The sequence below is a fragment of the Crinia signifera genome, chromosome 6 (genome assembly GCF_055691185.1).
Source record: "Crinia signifera chromosome 6, ASM5569118v1, whole genome shotgun sequence".
Lineage (NCBI taxonomy): Eukaryota > Metazoa > Chordata > Amphibia > Anura > Myobatrachidae > Crinia > Crinia signifera.
The window spans coordinates 206,751,294-206,765,163 of NC_139222.1; positions in this window are offsets into that span (position 1 = coordinate 206,751,294).

Sequence of the window (13,870 nt, forward strand, 5' to 3'; positions counted from 1 at the left end):
CCCCCAAACCCACTCACCGCACTGCCCCTCGCCTACTTACATGTGTACCCATAGCCTCAAAGCTATCTTTCAACCACTATAGCAACAACACCGACACTCTACAGCCAGGGAAACTAGCATACACCAACCCACCAAAGTCACCCACCCAACACATCACTTCCCAATAACACTATCGCCCCTATCTAAATATTTTCAACACTCTGTTACCAACACTATAACAAACACCACACCACTCTACAGCTACACAAATAATGTAACACAAAACAAAAAAAATCTGCAAACACAAAAACAACTTACACCCCCAACACCATCACACACCCACACAAAATTGGCCCCACTACCAATATCTTAACACCACTCTATCAACACCCCCTGCACTCAACACCTACAACAACTACCCAACACAACCCTTCACACATACACTATCCACCCCACACACCAAAGTCAAAGCACACTCACTATCTTTGCAACACTATACCAATAACGCATCCACTCTATATTTATCAGTCTAAAATCAAAAAACACGTGCCCAACATCCCTAAAAACACAACCCTTAACACCAACATCTTACACAACCCCACCACAACCTACAAACACACACAATCTCTTTACACCACTATTGCACAAACGCAGACACTGTACACCTATGCAAGATATGCAGCACAACACTCATTATCTAACCCACCTTCTATAGTACAACAATTACACCCTACTTTAACACGCTAACAAACACTTGGAAAACGCTCACACGACAACTAGCAACTAACATAACACTTCTCTTACCCCCCCACACCTCCATTTCCCACACACACCTACTTACATACAATAAATTATACACACATACACCCAACTAACTACAAATAAAAAATAACAACACCATCATACACAGAACACCGTTACAACATTTGTTTCATTTATAACACACTATCAACACACACCACCCCTTACACTTACAACTACTGCACAACCACCTCATCCACCAAAAAAATACACACACAGACCACACATTTATCTACATCTTTACAAATACATTACTAACATCCACACTACAAATATACATCACTATTCTTCAAATATAACACTTTACAAAGTTACATTTAATGACTATGTACACCCACCAATTGCATCTCTTTTCTATATTTCTTAAACAAACCACACCTACACCAAAATCATTAACACAAGCTCACTAACATAAATCACATACACTTCACTATCCACCATTCATGCAACTTCTTGTAATGTTTAACTGAGGGTTGTGCACTAGTGCACCAGGGAAAAGGGAGTGGGAGGTCAGGCGTGAGCCCGTGGCCGTGACCGCTGTTTAGGACGGCGAACCCTACACTCTCTCTGTTGAGCCCCTCGGACTGATGGCAAACCCCTGCAGATGCTAGTCTTCACCTGTTGCCGCCATGTCCGAAGGAGCGAGTTATGCCCGCTCCAACCCCGATGCAGCTAGGTCTATGTTCAGACAAGGAGCTTGCAATCGTCAGAGGTGGGCACAAAAGGACAAGACTAACTAACGGGCCTAAGCTGGTAATAACCCCTATCTGCGGGCACCAGGCCAAGGACGGGGGTTGCGACCCAGTCGCAAACACCTGAGAGAGTAAAGGGAATCTCCAGGGTAACACTACAAAAAGAAGGAGCGAATTCCCAAAACCAAAACACACAGAAAAACCCTGCCTACAGAAAGACTAAAAGAAAAAGAATAACACAGGGAGTAGAACCTGGTAACCACCAGGAAGGGTGACAGGCAGGACCCACCGCGGGGAAGAGGCCTGAACCCACAAAATGAAACAGACAGGCAGGTAGTCAGACAGGTGATACAACGGTCCACTAACTGCTAATGAATAAAGAAATATATACTGGCTCCACTGGAGCACTTACACGAGTTGGAAGGGATATAGTGGATCTGAAGGCAACAGCTGGAAAAATGCCTGAACGAATAAGTCCCATATACACCAACCAGGAATAGGGTCTGGAGACAGAACACCAGGGAGGCAGCAGGCACACGGAAGAGCCTCTGCCAGGAAGACCAGGGAGCTGACAACACCGGAGACCAGAGACAGCTAGGTAGAGCTATAACCGGCTTCTGTGTGCAGCAGACGCCGGCTTTTTATTTGAATCTGGTGCCCACTTGATGACGCCGGTGTGTGCCGCTGTCAGCTGCCGGGCGGAAGTCCGGGTGCGTTGCCTAGCAACGCCCCGACGCCCGGCGTCAGCTTGCGGCCTGGGACGTCGCCTAGCTACGTCCCCCGGCCTGCTGTAGTGCACGCCCACTGCCGACCGTCCGGAATCCCCCGCATCCGGATGGCGGCTACTGCAGCGAGGAAAGCGCCGGACCGCGTTCCCAGCGCTGCTGCGGTGAGCCAGCACCACCGCCTGTCCGGGATCCTTGTCACCCGGGCGACGGTGTCTAACACTTCTACAATTAACCACAACACACCTTCATCTACTATACTCCTAATACAACACAGCATCTTGACATAACACAACCACAATTAAGTCTAAGTCTCCTTTATGTACATCATTAGCTACAATTACAATCACTATCTTGCTAAACCACTCCGCCACACAACCAAACAATATACTCCACACATTCAACACACACACACAACAAAACACACCACTATTACACACTACAAACTCCCTCAAACACACTTCACACACACACACACACACACACACACACATTACACACTTCAAACAAACATGTACAAGAGTACTCACCATACACCTAACCAAACACCCACTACTCTACTACACTTTATATACACACATACAAACACGCTTTTCAATATATACAATCACTGCATCTACAGTCTCTCTACAGTCTCTCTACAAATAAATATGGTGTGCTTACACAGCTTCTACTGCCCCCACTAAAACCACACAATGTAAGAGACTTTACACACACACTCCACTGCAGCACTCAATACTGAACTTATCAAATACATCTCTCAATTACTACCACTATCTCTTATATATTTAGCTACATCTGTCAATCAATTTGTGAGTGTGTCTATAACGCTGGGCGGAGTTATACACACAGTCACAAATTGAGCACCTGGAGCAGCCCCCCCCCCTCATATATAATTTGCATACATTATAGCTGCACACATTACAGCCCAGATCTAGCTAAATATATAAAATATTTTCACTTGCATACTCCCCAGGGAAGCCGCTGGAGCTCCTGTGATGTCACCGCACCCGTACCCTCTCACCCATCAGGGGAGCGGAAGATGGAAAGGTCAGAGCTGCCGCCATCATGTCCGGCCCACTGGCTACAGCTGCCCAAGTGTCCCCATTGTGCGCACTGCTGCGCCCTCCCTCAGCCGTGTCCTGCTGCGTGACCGGGTCTCTCTGCTCTCTCCCTGCCCGGCGGTGACTGCGGAGGAGGAGGATAAGCAGCACAGTGTCTGGCCTACAGATGGCCGCCACCACCGCTATTGCCGCTGCGCTGGTTATGCTGATGCCACCTGCCTGCATCAACCCTCTCCCAGCCCACCCGTCACAGCTGATGCTGCAGTGGAGGAGCGCAGACTCCTGGCTGACAATGCCGTGACAAGTGTCAGAGATACGGGGGGCAGCCACAGTATCCACCCACGTGCCACTACCCCACCCACAATACCACCAAGCACACTACCCCACACACAATACCCCCACACGCCCCCTCTACCACGCGCGGCATACTCAAGCCCGCCCATGCACCACCCACACCCCACCAGACTCACCCCGTTCCACATCACACCCACACCTTGACTGTCACCAACGCACACCACACAACCCCCACTCCTACGCCCTTCCCCAACCCACACACAACCATCCCCCACCCAACTAAACCACCATCGGACCCACCCCTCCATCTCCAAAGCACTAAACCAAAACAAGACCACACACAGGGCCCACCTCCACCCCTGCAACTCTACTACCCGCACCACACCCACACACCCCCCTCACACACCAATAACAAACACTCTCCCCCACCTGCCGCAACCCCACACCTGCCAATAACCCCCACCTGTGGTACTAAAGCTCACACCCATGGCACCCCGAAGCAAGTCCTCCTCAACCTGCAGTACCCCCCTACCCAGCTGCACCAACATCGCATCCCCCACATGCAGTACCCATGCATCCATTCCTCCCCATACACACCACCCCCGCTCCTACACCCACAGCACGCCCCCGCACCTGCTATTCCACCACACACAGAGTATCCCCGCACCTCCACTCCCCCACCCACACCACCCCCAAGCACCCTTGCACCCGACCCTCACCTACCCACCGCACCCCCACCCGTAACAACACCGCCCCTACCCCTCCACTACCCACAGAACCCCCGCATCCACGTGCGGCAACACCGCACCCGCCCCTCTCCATCCTGCAGTACACCCACACCCTCCCCTACAAAAAGGGCCTCACGGGTTAAGGGGGCGGAGCCCTTTACGACGGCGTGAAGAGCGCCCGTAGGGCGCGATGAATCACCTAGTATTTACATATGTATCACAGTGTGTCGTTTCATAATACCCCTGAAATGTGCAGACCAGCGCAAGAAATTGTGTGTGCTGGTTTCCTTAATCCTTATTGTGAATGCTGGTTTAGCTCGCACTGTTCATAATATAATTTTTTATGAGTGGTTTAATCTCCCTTTGGTTTGACCTTTAAATCCTGGCACCGGGTTCAGGAGTAGGCAAATGTTTAAACTGTGTCCTACTTTCATTCAAAAGTGTGTTTGGGAGTAATGGGCCCCATACATCAGCAATCACAATTAATGGATTTCCAGATCCAGGGATTTTTTGGCCAGATAAATGGATTTTACAATCTATCTGACTTGCCCACACATTACAGATTTATTTCAGTGATCGGCAGATTTTTCCATCTAAAGATTGCATCTTCATATCTGGAAATTGCCCAATCGATTGTCATTTCAGCTGTTCATAATGTAAATAGATGAAGACGAAGAATTGGGAATGCCCACATATATAAAAAAGATCCGCAGATAATACCAGATTATTAAGCATGTTTAAAAATCTGATTAAGCAATCGATTGGCGATTTTGATTGGGATTTCCAAAAGGGGGAGCCCACACATCTAAAATAAATTGTGGCAATCATCTCCATATCTGAAAATTGTCACAATTAATTGCTGATGTATGGGGCCCTTAACTTTAGAAAAGGTAACGGCAGTTTCCTGCCTCCCTCTCCCACAAGGAAGAGAGGGAAAGTTTGTAGAGGTAATCTGGGGAAAAGGATTTGAAAGAAAAAGGAGAAAAGGAGAAAGAAAAAACTGAAAAAATGGAGAAGGAGAGAAAAAAGGGGGCGAGCGATAAAGTGGAGAGAGACAAATGGTTTAGACAGAAATGGTCTATATTAATGGCTACCCAGAGTGAGTCTGTAGGCCAGATTCTCCCACACACCCTGAAGAAGCCCGATTAGGTGAAACGATCATTGGTGGGATCTAGTGGAGTGACGCTATCAGACAGCGCTATCAATATCAGATATCAAAAATATTTTTACATGGTGGGAATCCATTGTTGATGTGTTTTACTTTTTGTAAATAACGGCTGAACCACTCTGCATCTTACCAAAGGACTCACACAGTAATAATATATCAGATTAATAGCTGCTGAGCTTCTAGTGTAGCTGCAATGTGGATACATTTGTTGCCAAACAGACAAAATATCACTCTGGTGAGTTTGTATCAGACTATCATATAAGAATTCTATTGGAGTGGATTGAGTAATTAATACCAATGTATATGTATCCTCCTGAGTTAAATATGAAGAGATCTGAAAATCAGGTTCAAAATAGAAAACAATACTGTAGAGAACAATCTTTGAGGTGATATTGGTGATGCAGCCTGGGAGCCGTTAATACGGGTTTGACAGGGAAGACAAGTGTCTTTGTAGTACAGAACACTGCGTATAAAAAAATATGCCGGTGGAAGTGTGTTCCCGGCACAAGTGCGCCGCGTGTAGCAGAATATATTATCTGCCAGCAGCAGTTTATTCCGGGCACGTTGTACTTATCTTGCTGCAGAGTACAGTGTCTGCCAGTGGTGGCAATTCATTAAATAGAAAAATTGTATTCAAGGAACCAGAAGTGTAAGCTTCACAAAAGCCGGGTGCTGTTAGGCTTTCTCATACCGTGTGCAGGCGAGACTGTGATCGCTGCCTACAGTGGCTGAATGGAGTCAAATGGCCGTTTCACATTTCTTGCCTCAGTGCTGGTAATGTAACAGAACAATACCTGAGTAACTGATAAAATAGCTGCCAGACAAAAGGATATATCTAGGTCAGCAGGTAATCTGGGAGATAATAGGTTAGACCTCCCAGAGGACTGGAGCTACAATAGGTTAGACCTCCCAGAGGACTGGAGCTACAATGGGTCTCTACCGCACTATACTGGCTGACATAGCATGGGGATATCTGACCCTACTCCCAGAGTAGACTTTATGGCACCAGGGGGGATTTGCCAGCCAGGTATATAAGGAGGTTTTTTGTGGGGGAAGAGGACGGGGGAATATGGGAGGGGGAGGGAAATGGAGTAAATCCGCACTGGTATTTATTTGGTAATTAAAGAAGGTGATGAGTGATCTGTAACATTAACTGACTAAATTCCTAATAACAAGGAACAGTGGGTCCCAGAGCACTCAGACAGTATATGTCATGTGGTGCCTCTGTGCGGGACAGTCAGTGGTGCACCCCGGAGTAATAATTGTAGTTAAACAATGCCAAGGGAGGAGAATGCCAAGCGTAGCTGTCACACGCAGCCGCGGCGGTGTGCGGCGGGCTTACTACTCACCCGTTCGCGCCCGCCGTCGGCTAGCGTGTAGTGGTCTCCAGGTCAGCGGCAGCAGGCAGCGGCAGTCTGGTGGGCAGCAGGCAGCGTGGGACGCCAGCAAGTGTAGCGGTATGTGCTGTAGGGGCACCGGGAGGCCGGCGTCGCCATCTTGAGTAAGGGCAAATAGCAGATTGGTCCTTGTCTGAGGTTTCCGCCCATACTGACCTGACAGCCAATGGCAGCCGCCCTCTAGGGATATAGGGGATCTGCCTAGGCCTGTTCAGTGTCAGTACAAAGAGTCTCCAGAGGCGTTCACAGCTCCCAGCTGACTCCGGCTCTCTGACTCACCTCTCCTGACTTGGTGCCTTGCTTCAGTGCTCTGTGTTGGTCTCGATTCAGCTTAACCCCATCGCTGCCAGATCTCTCCACAGTCTGGTCTCTGCCTGCATCCCTGAGCTTCCTGGCCTAAGTTCTTCAAGTCGTCTGCTTCCAAGCAACTTCCCATTCTTCTGTCATCATCCATCTTCTTTCAGTCTTCAAGGATCCCTCATTACCATCAAGTACATTCTCTTTCCGGATTTCTCCATTTCCCAAGACCCCAGCCTGCAGTCCGCAGTGCCTGAACTGTCATTGTTTAAATGAACTTTTTCTTCTTTACAAAGTGCCGTGCCGGCTCAATTCTTATTACTGCTAAACTGCCACTTAACAAAGTATTCAAGCGTGTATTGTTCTATTTATGAATTCTATTATTAAACCTGCACGATTTAATCCTTCCTCCTCTGGTCCGTCTCCGGTTGCTACACACCACACGACTTCATCCAGCCCTTCAGTCGTGACAGTTTGTACTGACCCGATGGAGTCGGGTGAAGAACAGGCTTCCATGGCGGACGCACTTCACAGCATCATGGCTCGTCTGGAGCAAGTGGAGGCTACCCAACGTCAAGTGGCCCAATTCCTTCAGGTCTTGGCTCCGCCCCAGGCGGCTCCCTCAGTTTCTGTGGCTCCAGCTCCAGAGGTTCCAGTCCCTGTTCCTACACCTGGACCAATAGTTCCTCATCACATGCAATTACCAACCCCCAGCAAATATGATGGTTCTCCGAAAGGATGCCGTGGGTTTCTGAACCAATGCGATGTGCATTTCACCTTACAGTCTTCTCACTTTCCTACTTCCAAGGCAAAGGTGGCTTATATTGTGTCTCTCCTAGCAGGGTCGGCTTTGGACTGGGTGTCCCCTCTCTGGGAACGTGCTGATCCCCTGCTCAATGACTATGAAGCTTTTATTACCTCTTTCCGTCACATCTTCGACGAACCTGGCAGAGTGTCGTCTGCCGCTACTGAGATCCTGAGAATTCGCCAGGGTAGTCGCTCAGTGGGACAATATGCTGTGCAGTTCCAGACTCTGGCTTCGGAACTAAAGTGGAACGAAGAGGCTCTCGTCTCCGCCTTCTGGAATGGGCTGGCAGGTCGTATCAAGGACGAATTAACTACCCGTGACTCTCCTGCTACTTTGGCTGAACTCATCTCCTTGTGCAACAAAGTAGATCTACGGATGCAGGAGCGTCAACTAGAGAGAAATCGCTCCGACCGTCTCCGCCCTCGTCTCACCACCAACGCTGTTCCTGTTCCTAGACCTGGGTCCTCCACAACCACACCACCAGACGAACCCATGCAGATCAACCGCTCTCGGCTTTCCTCTGAAGAAAAATCCCGTAGACGTCGTGAGAATCTTTGCATGTACTGCGGTTCTTCCGTTCATCTGTTGTCTTCCTGCCCACTGCGCCCGGGAAACGACCGCTCCTAACCTCCCCGAGGGAGGCCAGGTTAGGAGTTCTGCTTTCATCTCCCTCTTCAACTGTGCCCACCATTCCCGTTACTCTTGTTTGCCCTCAGGGAAAAATCAAGGTCCAGGCTCTACTAGATTCCGGAGCAGCCGGGAACTTCCTTTCTTCCTCTTTCGTTCTTCAACATTCCTTGACGGTGCAACCTTTGGCCCATCCGTTGGCTCTCACTGCAGTAGATGGGAGTCGCATCAGCAGCGGGCAAATCACCCTTCAAACCGATCCAGTGACAGTTCTCGTCGGTGCCTTACATCAAGAGACTCTAGAATTTTTTGTCCTTCCTCAGTCCTCACACCAGGTAGTCCTGGGCCTACCATGGCTTACTAAGCACAACCCTCATATTGATTGGACCAGTATGGAGATCACAGCCTGGGGTACGAACTGCCTAACTACTTGCATGCCTCGTGTCATTCCACTTCATCAAACCAATCCTCAAGAAGTAGGAGGTTCCAGTCTTTCGTCTTCACCAGCTCCACCCTTGTCGTTACCCACACCATATCTTTCTTTTTCTGACGTCTTCAGCAAAGGAGGTGCCGATACCCTGCCGCCTCATCGTTCCTGGGACTGTCCGATAGAGTTGATACCTGGGAAGTTCCCACCACGGGGTCGCATCTACCCCTTGTCTTTGCCAGAGACCAAAGTCATGTCTGACTACATTCGAGAGAACTTGGATAAGGGGTTCATTCGCCCGTCCACTTCGCCAGCCGGAGCGGGGTTTTTCTTTGTGAAAAAAAAGGATGGAACCCTCCGCCCGTGTATCGACTACAGGGGCCTGAACGATATCACGATCAAGAACCGCTATCCTTTGCCTCTGATCACTGAATTATTCGACAAAATCCGAGGGGCTTCCATATTTACTAAACTGGATTTAAGAGGGGCGTACAACTTGATCCGTATACGATCTGGAGATGAGTGGAAGACGGCGTTCAACACCCGAGACGGCCACTATGAATACCTGGTGATGCCCTTTGGTCTTTGCAACGCTCCAGCCGTCTTCCAACAATTTGTAAATGACATATTTCGAGATTTATTGTATCATTCCATTGTGGTGTACCTCGATGACATTCTCATCTTCTCATCGAACCTCCATCTCCATCGGCAAACAGTAGCTGAGGTCTTGCGGCGCCTTCGCCAAAATAAATTATTCTGCAAGCTAGACAAGTGCGTCTTTGAGGTTACCTCCATTCCATTCCTTGGCCACATCCTCTCCAGCACTGGGATAGAGATGGATCCAGAGAAAGTAAGAGCCATCTTAGACTGGACAGCGCCCACCACGCTCAAAGGCATCCAGAGGTTCCTGGGCTTTTCAAATTACTATCGTCGTTTCATCCGGAACTTCTCTACCCTTGCTGCACCTCTTACTGCTCTAACCCGTAAGGGTTCTGATCCAAGTCAGTGGTCACCTGAAGCCTCTCAAGCCTTCCAACAACTAAAGGATGCTTTTGTCTCCGCCCCAATCCTTCTCCAGCCAAACCTCGACAAACCCTTTATTCTTGAGGTGGACGCATCCTCAGAGGGGGTAGGGGCAATCTTGTCGCAGAGAGGGGAGGACCAGGTGCTTCATTACTGTGCCTTCTTTTCCAAGAAGTTTCTTCCAGCGGAGAAGAATTACCCCATTGGAGAGCAGGAGTTACTGGCAGTCAAATCAGCGTTGGAGGAGTGGCGGTACCTCCTGGAGGGGGCACGACATAAAATTACGGTGTACTCCGACCATAAGAACCTCTCATTCCTCAAGCAGGCCCAATGTCTTACAGCTCGTCAAGCCCGCTGGGCCATGTTCTTCGAACGCTTCGATTTTCAAATCAAATTCAGACCCGGGACGATGAATGCCAAGGCCGATGCCCTTTCACGCTCTTTTGAAACTTCCGCTGATCTTGAGACTCCTCCTCGACCCATCCTCGATCCTCTGGTCTTTGCTCAAGTAACAGTCCAGCCTTCACCTCCACCAGGCAAGACCTTCGTTCCTCTCAATCTCCGGAAGAGAGTGCTGTCCTGGGCACACGCTTCCCGTTTCGCAGGGCATACCGGGGCACAGAAGACCTTAATGTTCCTGTTGCGGTCATACTGGTGGCCTACCATCCGTCGCGATGTAAACTCCTTTGTCGCTTCCTGTGTAAAGTGCGCCCAGCATAAGTCCTCCAGAACGTCTCCTGTCGGTCCTCTTCTACCTCTAGCCATACCAACAGAACCATGGTCCCACCTGTCTATGGACTTTATCGGCGAACTTCCTCCCTCCAAAGGGCATACAGTAATTTGGGTGGTGGTCGACCGCTTTTCAAAGATGGTGCACTTCTTCCCATTGAAAGGTCTTCCATCTGCTCCAGTGTTGGCTCAGCTCTTCATTTCCACCATCTTCAAACTCCATGGGTTGCCCAAAGAGATTATTTCTGACCGTGGCGTGCAGTTCGTCGCAAAGTTTTGGAGGGCCCTCTGTTCTGCTGTTCAAGTCAAGCTCAAGTTCTCCACTGCTTTCCACCCACAAACCAACGGGCAGACAGAACGAGTCAACCAAGACTTGGAGGCTTTCATTCGTTTGTTCATCTCTTCCTCTCAAGACGACTGGGTAGACCTTCTGCCTTGGGCGGAATTTGCGCACAACAATTCTTATCATTCTTCCTCTGGCACCACTCCCTTTTTCACTGTCTTTGGCAAGCATCCCCGATCTCCGGAGTTCTCAGATCTATCATTGTCCGAAGTCCCTGCAGCTGCTTCTTCCCTACAACGGTTTGCAAAGATCTGGTCAGACGTCCATACAGCTCTCCTCAAAGCATCCGCTCGATATAAAAGGATGGCGGACAGGAAAAGAAGAGCGGCTCCTAAGTTGAAGGTCGGAGATCGAGTATGGCTGTCTACCCGCCATATACGCCTTCGGTTACCGTCCATGAAGCTGGCTCCTCGGTTCATCGGGCCGTACCCCATCACTCAGGTGATTAATCCGGTGGCCTACAGACTACAGCTCCCTCCTTCCTTAAAAATATCAAATTCGTTCCACGTGTCTCTTCTGAAACCTTTGCGTTTGAACTTATATCAGAAGAAGGTGCCTAAACCGCCCAAGATTGGCTCGGAAAGAGAAACAGAGTTCGAGGTGAGGCGCATTATCGACTCACGTTGCCGCAATACCCATCTTCAGTATCTGGTAGAGTGGCTTGGATTCGGTCCTGAAGAGAATTCCTGGGTTGATGCTGCAGATCTTCATGCTCCTCGTCTGGTGAGACAGTTCTTTCAAAGAAATCCACACAAGGTGCGTAGGTGCCCTGGGGTCACCCAGAAAGGGGGGGGTACTGTCACACGCAGCCGCGGCGGTGTGCGGCGGGCTTACTACTCACCCGTTCGCGCCCGCCGTCGGCTAGCGTGTAGTGGTCTCCAGGTCAGCGGCAGCAGGCAGCGGCAGTCTGGTGGGCAGCAGGCAGCGTGGGACGCCAGCAAGTGTAGCGGTATGTGCTGTAGGGGCACCGGGAGGCCGGCGTCGCCATCTTGAGTAAGGGCAAATAGCAGATTGGTCCTTGTCTGAGGTTTCCGCCCATACTGACCTGACAGCCAATGGCAGCCGCCCTCTAGGGATATAGGGGATCTGCCTAGGCCTGTTCAGTGTCAGTACAAAGAGTCTCCAGAGGCGTTCACAGCTCCCAGCTGACTCCGGCTCTCTGACTCACCTCTCCTGACTTGGTGCCTTGCTTCAGTGCTCTGTGTTGGTCTCGATTCAGCTTAACCCCATCGCTGCCAGATCTCTCCACAGTCTGGTCTCTGCCTGCATCCCTGAGCTTCCTGGCCTAAGTTCTTCAAGTCGTCTGCTTCCAAGCAACTTCCCATTCTTCTGTCATCATCCATCTTCTTTCAGTCTTCAAGGATCCCTCATTACCATCAAGTACATTCTCTTTCCGGATTTCTCCATTTCCCAAGACCCCAGCCTGCAGTCCGCAGTGCCTGAACTGTCATTGTTTAAATGAACTTTTTCTTCTTTACAAAGTGCCGTGCCGGCTCAATTCTTATTACTGCTAAACTGCCACTTAACAAAGTATTCAAGCGTGTATTGTTCTATTTATGAATTCTATTATTAAACCTGCACGATTTAATCCTTCCTCCTCTGGTCCGTCTCCGGTTGCTACACACCACACGACTTCATCCAGCCCTTCAGTCGTGACAGTAGCGAAACGTACGTCAGAGGACACCGCCGGGACACGTGGTGTACACACGCGACCGGCTTTTTCTCCAGGCAGGGACACCAGCAGCCAGCAGCGAGCGCACATAACCCGGCACAGCAGCAGACTTCACTCCGGTATTCATACACCACACCGGTGGGGTCTCTTCAGGTAACCACTGGTCTCGACCAGTGGATCTTTCCTTCTCCTGTATCATTGTTATTTTCATTGCCTGCTGTACCGCTCATATCCATACCACACTCTTTTCACATGCTCCTACTAGTCAGCATATCATCTGTCATAAATTACACAACACACTGCTGCTAATCCCTGCCTTGTTGCGAGACAAACACCTGGTTCAGGAAAAATCCAATGATTTAACACTTTTTCCACTACAAGCAGACCATAACCTGGTGCCAATCAGGGGATTAATGAGGATTTCAGTTGCCTTGAGCCTGACCAGGGTCTCTATATGCTTCTAATATTTTTGCTGCGCTTTTTTATATTTAATTTCCTTAGTACAGGAACTCTTGTATTTTAAAGCATACCTAATAAAAGCTATATTTTATTGTTGAATTAACCCTCCTGATCTGTAACACCAGGTATATAAGGAGAACAGTTTCTCAATTGAGGAAAATTATATTCTGGTTTATCCTAAATATCAGACATCAGAGAAAACCCTACCAGGGCAGGGTCTGTGTGAGCCAGTACCCCAGGCTGGGGGGGACAGGACTGTCTAGCTAATGGTAGTGGTAAGGCTGCAGGTTACTGAGATTTCTATTTCAGGGTGCTGACTGCAAGAGTCTGCTGGAGGATCTATACTACCAATTATCCTGTACCATGTGAGCATCTTTTTCTGTTGTGCTGTCATAATAAAGACCTATTTTTTATATAGTCTTGTATGCCCGAGTGATTTTAGATCACCGAGAATAACCATTTTAAATAGAATTTGACAGCAGATGAGAACCACTTGGCTTATCTAGTCTGCCCCTTTTTTAAACATGTTACCTCAAACCATATTTGATCCTTATTCTTTTGTAAGGATATCAATATGCTTATACCAAGCATGTCTAAATTGTTCTGCTGTATTTGCCTCTACCACCTCTGATGGGTG